This window comes from Phyllobates terribilis, unplaced genomic scaffold (assembly GCF_046119375.1).
Source record: "Phyllobates terribilis strain yellow unplaced genomic scaffold, ASM4611937v1 Scaffold_4__5_contigs__length_816908805, whole genome shotgun sequence".
In the NCBI taxonomy this organism is placed as follows: Eukaryota; Metazoa; Chordata; class Amphibia; order Anura; family Dendrobatidae; genus Phyllobates; species Phyllobates terribilis.
In genome coordinates, this window is record NW_027362764.1 from 801,325,394 (window position 1) to 801,337,861 (window position 12,468).

A 12,468-nucleotide genomic window follows, 5' to 3' on the forward strand; every position below is an offset into this window, starting at 1 on the left:
CTTCTACGAGGAGGTTAGCTCTCGAGTAGATCAGGGGGAACCAGTGGATGTCGTGTATCTCGACTTCTCAAAAGCGTTCGATAGCGTGCCACATAATAGGTTGGTATACAAAATGAGAATGATGGGGCTGGGGGAAAATGTCTGCAAGTGGGTAGCTAACTGGCTAAAGGATAGAAGGCAGAGGGTGGTTATAAATGGAATATACTCAGATTGGGTAAGCGTCACTAGTGGGGTACCACAGGGGTCTGTACTAGGCCCAATGTTATTTAATATCTTTATTAACGACATAGTCAACGGGATAAATAGTAAAATATCAATATTTGCAGATGACACAAAGTTATGTAAAACAATTAATACAAAAGAGGATAGTGAAGACCTACAGAGGGATTTGGATAAGCTGGGTAGGTGGAGCATTAAATGGCAAATGAGGTTTAACGAGGAGAAATGTAAGGTCATACATATGGGAAGGAAAAATGGAAGTCACCAGTACTCACTGAATGGGAAACCATTGGGGCATTCAGAGATGGAGAAGGACTTGGGCATCTTGATTGATAGCAAACTAAATTGGAGTGCCCAAAGTCAGGCCGCTGCTGTAAGGGCAAACAGGGTAATGGGATGTATCAGAAGAGGTATAGCTGCAAAGGATGAGAACATTGTTCTTCCACTGTACAAAGCACTGGTCAGACCACACTTGGAATACTGTGCTCAGTTATGGGCCCCAATATATAGAAAGGATATAAATGAGCTTGAAAAGGTACAAAGGAGGGCAACAAAATTAATAAGGGGAATGGAGGGACTGCAATACCCAGAGAGGTTGGCAAAACTAGGACTATTCAGCCTGGAAAAGAGAAGGTTGAGGGGGGACATAATAAATGTGTACAAATATGTTAGGGGACAGTATAGAGACCTTGCCCGGGATTTGTTCAAAAGGAGGGATATTACGGTAACAAGAGGGCACTCACTAAGACTGGAAGAGAAAAGGTTTCAGCAACAGCATAGGAAGGGGTTCTTTACGGTAAGAGCAGTGAGAATATGGAATTCACTGAGTGAGGAGACGGTAATGTCGGATTCACTAAACCAGTTCAAGCGGGGACTGGATGCATTTCTAGATACCAGGCAGATTTCTGCATATACTTAAAAATAGAATAAAATAGTAGGTTGATACAGGGATTTATTCTGACTGCTGGTTTCAGAGTCGGGAGGGAATTTTTCCTCAGGTGAAGATTGGCTAAATCATTTGGGGTTTTTGCCCTCCTCTGGATCAACTTTAGCAATTACAGAACTAACAGGTCGAACTTGATGGACGCAAGTCTTTATTCGGCTTTACTAACTATGTAACTATGTCCCCCTCACGTACGTCTGGCCCTACACATGCACAATTACTTGCATTTCACATTAGACACACACATAAAATATGCACTTGCTAAAATATTACATGTGCATTTATTCATTACACAAATAAATAGGGCCATCCTACAGACAAGCATGTACAAAATATATGCACATACATCTACACAATGACTTTTCTGTGTTGCATTTCTTCAGATGGCCAGAATTTTTTTCTTATATTCATTCATAGTTATAAAAGCCAAAACTTTTTTTCATGTAAGTGTCACTATATAAGGTCTTTTTTTTTTTTTTTGCAAGACGAGCTTTAGGTCTTTTCTTTAATGGGACCACCTTTTCAAACACCTACTGTATGTGAATGTTACATTTGTGTTAACTTTTTAATGCGTGGAAACTGTGGACACAATTGTACCCTAAGGAAGAATAGGAACTGGTACATAATTCTCGGTCTGAGATGGACAGAAACTTCAGAAGAGCGAGTCTGAATTTATATTTTTAACACCAGGTCTGTGTGTTACAACAAAATCTAATCTGAAAAAGAACAAAACCGTAGAATTCAGGGGGCGATTCATTAAGAATGGCATGGCGCTCCAATGGAGTACATTGACCTGATTAAGTGCCAAAAACATCTGATCTCCAGCGTGTGCCGTCACCTGAAATATACCCCAGCAGTGGGCTGGTGTACATTTGTAGAGTTACACCCCTTTAGTGGCGTAACTCATGAATTTGACGGGTGGGAGTGATCATGAACCAATACATGTCATGCCCATATTGGCGTAGCTGTTCGGGATTGGCTTATAAACACCAAGTCAAAAAAATTTCCAGCAACTGCTGAGTTGTGCGAAAATATTGCGACTAAGGGGTTTACGCTGGATTTCTAGAGTAAGCACCTTCATGAACTGCCCCTCAGTCTCTTAGTTAATTCTAAATAAGTCAAAATGTTGTGGTCTTTGATGACTGCGATTTTATGTTCCCTTCTCAAAGACCCATTTGATTGCCAACAATTCACGATTGCCGGTATGATATTTTCTCAAGGCAGATGAAAATTTTTGTAAAAAGCAAGAGCACAGATTGAACTAAGAGACTGTTTACCTTGTAATAACAACTCTCAAATTCTAGACTCTGAGGTCTAAAGGCTTTAATTTGGGTTTATCAATTCCTTAATAGCTCAGATATTTGAAGGATCCATTTGGAAACCTCTGCCTGACCAGATATACCCCAGGAAGTTTCCTCAACCAGTGTCATAGATGTAATGGTAAAATGGGACTAATATCTAAACCGTTTTTTGAGAGGGGACATGTCACCCTCATATTGAACCATGGCTTAATTATAACATGGGAAGGGGAAAAAAAAGCTAACCCTTCATTCCAACCCTTCTTCAGTTATGAGTTCCTTCTGTGAACAGGTAATTAAAGTGGGTTATCCGATGGAGAGCAGACATGAACTCTACACTAAAGGCTAGGAGGTGACACTTTTAGCGTCTGTGAAAATACTGCTTTCTATGTTCAAAAGAACTACAAGCTGACTCTTTGGAGCCGAAGTCCAGTTATGAATATTGGCTTTTTTGTGACAGGCATAGGTACTACAGTTATGGGAAACATATGTTCAATGTCGTGACAAAATAGCGAATGTAACACATTTACTTACATCACTGTGTGGCCTGCGCATCAGCCCCAAATTAATATCAGACAGATGGATAACGATATATATGCCAAATTTCCTAACTATAGAAAGTTGCAAACCTTGATTGGAAATAAGGCATTAACATCTTTCACCTGGACCTAATAAAAGCAAATTGAATTATCATTGTTCATATCTGGGAGACAAAGCTCACTGCAGGATTGTTCCATAGTTCAACTGAAGTGCTTCTCTCCACTAAGATCTGCACCATTTCCGTGACATCAGGTCTACTAATTTTATTTTATGTAGTTGTTTATACTGTATTGTTTTATCCCCTTTTGTAATATATTTTGTATATTTTTATGAACACTGCCTACTTTTCAGTTTAAATATATAAACTATAATAGCTTTGTTCCTCTTGCTCTATAAACCGCACCCCTGAAGTCTCGTTACCAGAAAGGGGTGTCCACTGGACCTGTATAAACAATTGGTGGTAGCACCTAGTTTTCTTGGGGAGCTTGGCAGTGACCGTACCGAGGTATATATAAATATTCCATGCGTTGGTATTGAATGTGTATATACCATACGCTCACTGTGAGTTACGCAATAACTGGCCTTGTAGTGGAAACAGCCATGTCCTCGTCCATCACTCGCAGTCAATTGCGTAATAGTCCTGACGATAGGACAAATTGGTGGTGGCGGTAGAATATCTGCATGATCCCATGTTTGTCCCCTGTCAAACAGGAAGACACGTTTTTCAAGTTTAGTAAATAATTGTCTCTGAATCTTTGGAGTACAGTTCATAAATGTCATGATTATAATCAGGTGAATGTCATCCCACATAAATGGTCAAAATGTTATTGTCTATGTCATTAACAAATTCTGAAAAACAGCAGAGGCGTTATTTAACCCCAGAGAAATCACAAAATCCTCATCGGGACCCTCAGGTGTATTCTCAAGTCTTCCACTCCTCTCCTTTAATTTGGATAGGTAGAAACACCCTTAAAAGGGAATCTTGCACTATATTTTGCCTATCTTGACTATTAATATGGGCATACAGGTTATAGACTGCTGAAAAAAGTCCTACCTGTATCACTCCTATTAGATGCCTTGTTGTTCAGAAATAATCTTTTATCACTTTATATAAATGACCTCTTCCAGGCTATGGGGGGGGGGTGTTTCCTGGAAGATAACTCCTCCTCCAGATCTTGTTTTAAATATAAGGGGGAGTTACCAGTGTGACATATAATAGCCGCTCTCTGCTCTCCTGATCTCACTGCAGAACTCTAGGATTATACCTGACACATCTGCAGGTTCCTCAGGAAAAAATTATAAGTAAGATCATCCAGTCATCCATAGATCCTAGAAGGCAACAACTGGCGGGCCTCATTCAGATATTGAACATTAAAAACACTTTATCTGCTGGTGTGGAAAAGATGGGTCTAATCCAGGCTTTGTTCATTTTTATCAATGATGACGACTCTCCATCTCCTCCGCCAATCCATGTAGGAGAGACGGGACAAAGGTTGTGTGCGTACTACCCTAAGTTGCACTAGCCACCAGCTCCTGTTCCTCCTCCTCAGCGTTACCCAATCCGTGCTGAGCAGATAAGATGAGGCTGGGTAGTATCTCCGTCTCATGTCTTCCTTCGTCTCCACCTGGTCCACATGCATAGCTTCTTGTTTATATGTGAGCATCGATTGTTTAAGTAGGCACAGAAGCAGGATCGTTGCGCTGACTATGGCGTCATCGCCACTCACCATTTTTGTGGAGTTCTTCAAAGTTTTGGAGAACCACACAAATGTCAACATCCATGCCCACTCTTCAGTTGTTATGTGCGGAGGCCGAGCAGAATACCGAAGGTCGTGTTGGAGCTGGTATTCAGCAAATGGCCTCCGATGCTCACAGAGCCTTGCCAGCATGGTCGGTGTGGAGTTCCAGCGTGTGAGGAGCTGCCCACTTACTAAAGACTATGATACTTTTCCAGCACGGACCACCATTTTCGTCAATATTATTATTGTGTGTTATTAGTGATTTGTTATGTTTTATATAGTTCAGCTTACTTGTCAGTATGTAAGATTCACTTGTAAAATGTCCAGCATTCCACTAATCTCATCTTTATCTCAGGAGTCCATTGTTTCAACAGCCAATAATCTCATTAGGTGAGTGTAGATTGAGAGACAGTGGAACCGTCACCACAGGGGGTCTTACAGGCAGTCTCAGATGAAGGCTTCTAGAATATTCTTCATTGTTTTAGCGAACCGTAAATGCTTAAGGGGAAGGGTGTCAGCACTTCTGAGCTGGGATGGGGCTGACCCCAGGGAAGTAGAGGAGAGACATGTTTTAGTCTAGGAGTTGGTGGAAGGATGCCAGAGGGTTAGGATCTGTGGCTGTGGACCTGATGGATGGATGACTTACGGAGTGTTGAAGATCTGTTATCAACTAAAGTGGATAAACGTGCTTCAGTTGTGGATATGTCATTTTGATTTAAACTTTATTGAAGGACTGCTGCTACTGGATATCTGTGCTTTCATCGTTTTATCTGTCATCTGGAGGATCATGGACTGTGGCTACAGACTATACTGGCTGAAGATACGAAATCTGTGGGCCAACCAAAAGTTGGTAGACAGTGGGTATCACCTGATACAAAGCCAGTGGAACTACTGATCCCAGTTTCAGAACTTAAGGACGGAGAGAACTGTATTTTGGCAATTTACTTGGAATTGCTGCATTACTATGGAGGTGATTAAAAAAATATTGTTGCATTGTTAACCCGCCTTGGTGATTACTTACAACCCACAACCTCAGATCTCTACACAGCGCGTGTGCACATCAAACATCAGTCGGTGAGCTGGCACTTGAATGCACTGCTGCAGCACAGCCAGAGCGGTGGCAGCTGTAGCCGACTTGAAAATGGGCGCTGACGAGGCATATCTTGACCAGAAGCTCTGGAATTTCTGGGTATGTTTTCAGAAAACACTGAATTACCAAGTTGAGCATGTGTGCCAAGAACGGTATGCGTGTGAGCCCAGGTTACACCTATTATCACACACGACCATGCCTGGTTGGAGGTTCAGCGGCAAAAGCCAAAAATCTGTCTTGTTTGTTATTCATTTAAGTAACTCTGCTAAGGTGTGCAGTTTGTCTCCTAGACAAGTTAGCTTCAGCAGAGCCTTTTTCTGCTTTGCTGAGGTAGTGCTGCAGAGCTTCCAGATTTTGTGGATGAAGTGCTGTGAGATAACACATCGGAGATGGAGGATGAACAGGAGGGGGTGCAAGAACTGGTGTAGGACGTGGAGGAAACCCTGATAGAAGTAGGACCAGCAATCCTCGGCGTCGGGAGCATATGTGCCGTGCCAGGGTGGGACTTGGCCCCAGCCTCCAGTGTTCACCCAGTGTGCAGTCAGGGAAATGTAGCGTTCCTGGCCACAAGTGCTTGTCCATGTGTCGGTCATTAAGTGGACAATCCCAATAACCACATTGGTAAGGGTGATGTTACTGGACACGTGCTGGTACAAGGCACAGACTCCACACCGGGAGAAAAATTGACTGCTGGGGACCGAATATCGAGGAACGGCTGCCACCATGAGTTGGCGGAAATCCTGTGTCAAGAAGCCTAAATGGAAACATTTCCACTGAAAGCAGTCTGGAAATGTGCTCGTTTAGCGTTTGGGCCTCATCATCCACCGCCGCACCCTGGTCCTCTTGACTTGGTGACTTAACAACAACCTGATTTATCAGCAACTGTGTCTCATCATCATCTTCCTCCTTAGACAAAATTTGTCATTCCCCACCATCATCTTCTTGTGGTCGTGGCTGCTCTAAGTTTTATGCATCACTAAACAGCATGTCCCCCTGTCCCTCTTGGAACATGCAGGTTGAGAGGTCACAATCAAGAAATGATGTTATAAAGAACTCATCGGAGTGTCATAGTGTTGGATCACAAATCTCCTGAGACTCATCATAGTGGGAGGAAGGAGGATCAGTGTGAGGATTAAGTGATCCAGACTATAGGCTGGTGAGACTGGACCGTGTGGAAGACTAGGTGGTGCTACCAAGTATGCTGGAAGCATCTGCTATCCAACTGACCACTTGTTCACACTGCTCTGGCTTCAGAAGTGGTGTACCGTGCCCCCCTGCAAAGTGGGACAGGAAACAATGTGTCGTGGATGGGCGTGCTTCTTGTGTTCCAGCAACAGGCGTAGTCACACCTGGCCCAAGTCCTTGACGTCTGCGAGCACCATCATCAACAACACTTTCCCGACCCCTACTGCACGCCTTACACATTTTCTAATTGCTAGGTGTATTGAAACCAAGTTTAGTAACACAAAGCATAAGTATATGGATGACAAATTCAATCCAGAAAAATATTTCTACGATTTTTGGGAAAGTTATATGCCACAGAAATGTACAACAAAGCAGGTAATACTCTATGGATGAGTAATTGAATCCAGAAAAATGTTTCAACGCTTTTTTGGAGCGTTATATACCACTGAAATGTACCACAAAGCACGTATTACTCTATGGATGACAATATAGTCAATTTTTTCACCCTCCAAAAAAGAATGTGGTCAACTACCGCAGCTATATATTTAGCAATGGATTGCAAAGCCCCAAGCCCTGCCTAAAAACTGTATTCAGCCACTCTCCCTGCAACTCTCTTCCCTATGCTAAATGCAGAATATATGTGATACAAACATCAAAGCACAGGATTAGCCCTTTGAAGGGCTCTCAGTATGATAGTTCAGCTTCAGCACCAGTATCAACACTACAGGACTCTGATTCATTATACTGTGCACACACCAATGGGCAAGTACTCTCTCCTTCCAATATAAACTGTCCCTGAGCTGTGCAATGACGTTGTCACGCAAGGTGTGGGAAAGAGTGCAACACAAAGGGAAGAGGGAAAGTGTCTGTAATGCCAAAAGTAGAGATCTCCTGCAACCGACTGCAGGGCGACTGTCTGTCATCTCTGACACACCTGTGACAGGCGTCAGTGGGCCGAGCCTGGCGGGGACTGTCCTTTTATAACCCCTGAGGATGTCATATGGCGGGCCAATCATAGTAATGCCATTACCAAGATGGCTATGGCATTACAGTGGTTTGCAGGCAATCCCCGCATGCTCACTGGCTGTGTAACAGGTGCCAAACATGCGAGGCGGGGATTCGAGTTTGAAATCGAGCATCGGCTTATGTTCACCAAGTAACAAGCATATCTATTCTGACTTCATGGCTGTGCTGTAAGTATAAGGGGCTGTGAGACACAGTTTCCAGGCTGCCTCTTAACCTTACTTACAAGGGCAATGTCTTCAGATAGTTTTAACACGTCTGCAGGATGGCACATTGGTGAAGATTCAGAAGAAGCTTTATTTTTCTTGCAGAATACTTGTAGGTGTGCATACGACCGCAGGTAAAAAGACTTTTCTCAGGCACAGGCTGAGAGCACATGAGCTTCTATCATGGTTAGGATGGAGAATGAGGAAAAGACATGGGGAAGAAGAAAGGGGTTAGCTACATCACAGCCTCATCAGAGGGAGACAGGGAGAGAAAAATGACAAACTGTTAAGAGGCAAACATTACTGCATAGCAATGAAACAGCAACACATAGCAAACAAATGAAGTGCAACACAGTCTGTAAATTCACAAATCATGAGACATGACACTCCCCTTCTGAAATCTTTAGATTTCACAATGATTTATTTGAAGTGATGTCCTTTGATGATGTCGTCGACCTGAAAGATAAAAAAACAAACACAAGTATACAACAATAACGGTTGTAAGTCTAGTTTTCAGTTGGAGGCCAGAAGTCCTCAACAGCAGGATAATCCAAGTTCAATTGGAAACCCATTTTAGGATTGGGAAAGCCGCAACATGCAAACGCTTTCGTCAACCCAACAATCCACTGGTGAAAGTTTCAATGTCCTAACACAGGTGGGTGAATATGGCGGTAGGCTCCCCGCTGTAAGCTGTGTCCAATAGCAATGTCCTTCATGTGATGCCTTCTCCCATGAAGCACTTGGCGGCATAAGTCAGGTGAATACCAGCCTGCACAACCGATGACCAGCTCGAGAAGCATCCAGACTGATGAGGTCTCAGCTTCAACTTTGGTGTCACAGATATGCAGCGTGTAGAGACAGCTGGTCTGATCTCTCCGTCAGCGACTGGTTCCTCAAGTTCAAACGTGCTGCCAGCATTAACAGAACAAGGGTCCTCAGGAACAAAACTTGGAGACGACAGCCAGGTATTGTAACAAAGGCTGGAGCCATTAAATCCTGATTCTTGGTAAGCTGGATGCAGGTCAGTGGAGATATGGTGCCACTGTTAAGGGGCAACTTCGGCAACCTCCACCACTAGTATAGCAGCACAAAGACCAAGTCTTGGTGCAGTGTGAGCAGGTCTTGAGGCTAGTTTGGCCCTGTCCAGGACAAATCCACAATGTACGTTGTTGACGGCTTCTGAGGTCTTCAGGTAGGCTACTGCAGCTATTGCCTCTATAGATGCGTCAGAGAAAATGTGGACTTCTCTTCTGGTGGCGGCTGAAAGGAGCTTAAGCGATAACAACGTGGAACTTGGAGGTATTCTAAGACCTTCAGAGACGTCTTCCATGTCTCCCACCTTTGTGGTTTCTGGGACCGAAGTGGAGTGTTCTAATCTGTGTTCTCAGAGGTCAACTGTCTCAACAGTATCTTGCCTTGAATGGTGATGAGTGCTATAAACTCGAGAGGATCGTAGATGCTGTTCATAACTGAAAAGACTCCTCGTCCAGACTGACACCTGGAATGAGAAGGTATCCTGCTTAGTGTCCCAAAGTAGACCAAGGCTGCGTTGCATAGAAGGAATGTCAGAACCCAGATCGAGATCCTTTAAACTCATTGTACGGTCCTCAGATGGAAATGCCTTCATTACCTCCTGGCTGATGGAGATGATCTTGTGAGGTCTGAGGTTTGCTGCCGACATTTCCTTTGTTCTACAGAGCGGATCAATTGCCTCTTCACTTGTGGGCAGGGATTTAAGCACATCATCTACATAGAAGTTCTCCACAGATAGACGAGCATCAGATCCATACTTTCTCTCACCTTACTGGGCTGTCCGTCTCGGTTCACAGATTGCCACAGCAGGTGAGGGGATGTTCCCGAAGACATGTACCTTCATCCGGTAGACTATGACCTCGTTGTGGACGTTATTGTCCTTGTGCCATAAGAACCTGAAGTAGTTTCCACGGTCTTCTCCTGCAGGTACCAGCCAGTTGTCTTCACTTGTAAAGTTGAACACTGTTGACCCGAGGTTGTCATCACAGGAGGGGAACGTGTTCATGCTGTCAGGGGTTTCTTGCTGCCACTCATTGTTACTCAGCTTTTCATTCACCCAGTAATGATGTGGGCATGGCTGAAAGTAAGCTTCTCATTCACCCAGTAATGATGTGGGCATGGCTGAAAGTAAGTGCTGCGACCATTTGGCAAGACAGGAGTCTTAAATGAAGAAATCCTTGAAGGTCTCTTCGTCCTTTCCATGCAGACATCACCTATGATAACCCAGCCTAGATCAAAGCGTTGAGCGAATGAAGCATCATGTGGCCCGCTGATTTGCTGACATACCTTGTGTAGCTGGAAAATGTCTCTGCCAAGCAGAATCAGGATATTCGCGCTGTTGTCAAGAGCTGGTATCTTGTTGGCTATAGTTTTTAGATGAAGGTGCCAAAGAGCAGCCTCTGGGGTTGGGATCTCTTCTCTGTTGGACATTATCTGGTTGCACTCGACGAGTGTGAGTAGGGGTATCTTCACATTGTTCTCAAGAGAAGATACTATGAGTCCATTGGCTCTTCTCCCAGAGACCTTTGTAACACCACTACAGGTGCCCAGAGTGTAGGGGTGAGCGTTTCCCTTTAAGTTACACAGATCAAAGAGTTCTGACCTTGCAAGGGATCGGTTGCTCTGATCGTCCAGGACAGCGTAAATCTTTACGGTTTTCTTTGGTTGACCTTTAAGATGCACGTTCACCAGATATATCTTTGCACAGGACTTGTCACACAGGTCTGCGCAGACCTTTGTGCATGAAGAAGATACTGTGGTAGGACTTGCCACTTGCTCTGCATCCTGCCCGCCATGCCTTATGGTGGGAGAAGGCGTAAGTGCAGAGTCAGGTTGAGATGGATGGTTCGCTTGTACGTCCTCACTGTCACACTCAAAACACGCACAACATCTGTAACATACCCCAAACTTCTTTAGAAGCTCCTTGCGTTCCTGGAGCGGTTTCTTTCTGAAGCCGATGCACTCCTTTAGGGGATGTGGCATCTTATGAATGGGACACATACGATTAGGATTTTCGATCTTTTCACATATCTCGCTCTTGTCTGGAGCTGGTGAAGGTGTGGGAAGAACATCAGTCTTCACTGACACTGGACTGTTGCAGTTTCTGTTGTTGAACATGGACTTTGATACTTGGAAGGGAATGAACCAGGGCCGTTTGGTTCTCCATAGAAAAAGTTTGGGTCAGTCTTACACGCTGCAATATTTTCAATAAACTCACAGAAGTAGGAAAATGGAGGAAAGGAGACTTGGTTTTCCCTTTTGTACTTTGATCCAAGTGTGGCCCACCTATCTTGGATATTGAATGGTAGCTTAGAAACTATTGGGTTTACCCCACGAGCAGTGTCCAGGTAGGTGCGTCTCTGCTTTGGCCAGCTGAAGCTCTAACAGGAGGTCACTGAGCTCTTGGAATTTTAAACCGTCCTTATTGGATATTTTTTGGAAAATCCTCTAGTCGTTTGAACAGGGCATTTTCAATGGATCAGGACTACCATAGCTTTGTTCTAGTCTCTGATATGCAGCAGTGAGACCAGCCATTGGATTACTGATGTGAACAGATCTAAGTCTCTTGACCCATTCTGTGGATTGTGGCCCAAGCCACCTGATCAGCAGATCTAGCTCTTCAGCAGCAGTGATGTCGAGGTCACTAATTGCGGTTCTAAAGGCACAAATCCAACCTCTGTAGTTTTCAAGTTGATCATCAAACCTTGTAAGACCGGTCTTAGTTCGCGGCAAACCATGTACCTTGCAAAGGCAGACATGTCAATATTTTCTGATTTTGGAAAGACGGTTGCTAGCTGAGCCGCATTGTTCATACAGTCTGTGGCGTTTTGACCTAGGAATGCAGGAAAGTATGGTGCAGCATAGGCATTCAGTTCAGTAACTGGCTTAATGTGCATAGTTTCTGCCACACATGGAGCTGGAACTGTGTGGCTGACCGGAATGTGATGACTTGCCTGCGTATTGGCTTGCACGTGTGCTTCTGTGTATAGGGTTTGGTTAGCTGCAGGGGCCTGGTACATTCTGGTGCACAAAGGCGGTTTAGAATGAAGGGTTGGCAGCATGTTGTACTGACCTTGAATGCAGGATGCTGATAAATGCTCTGTGTCCTGTTGCCTTAGGGGAATATCTGTGGGATCAGGAATGATTGCTGGAATCAGGAGTGCACTATATTGGCTCAGTACACAGTCTCTTG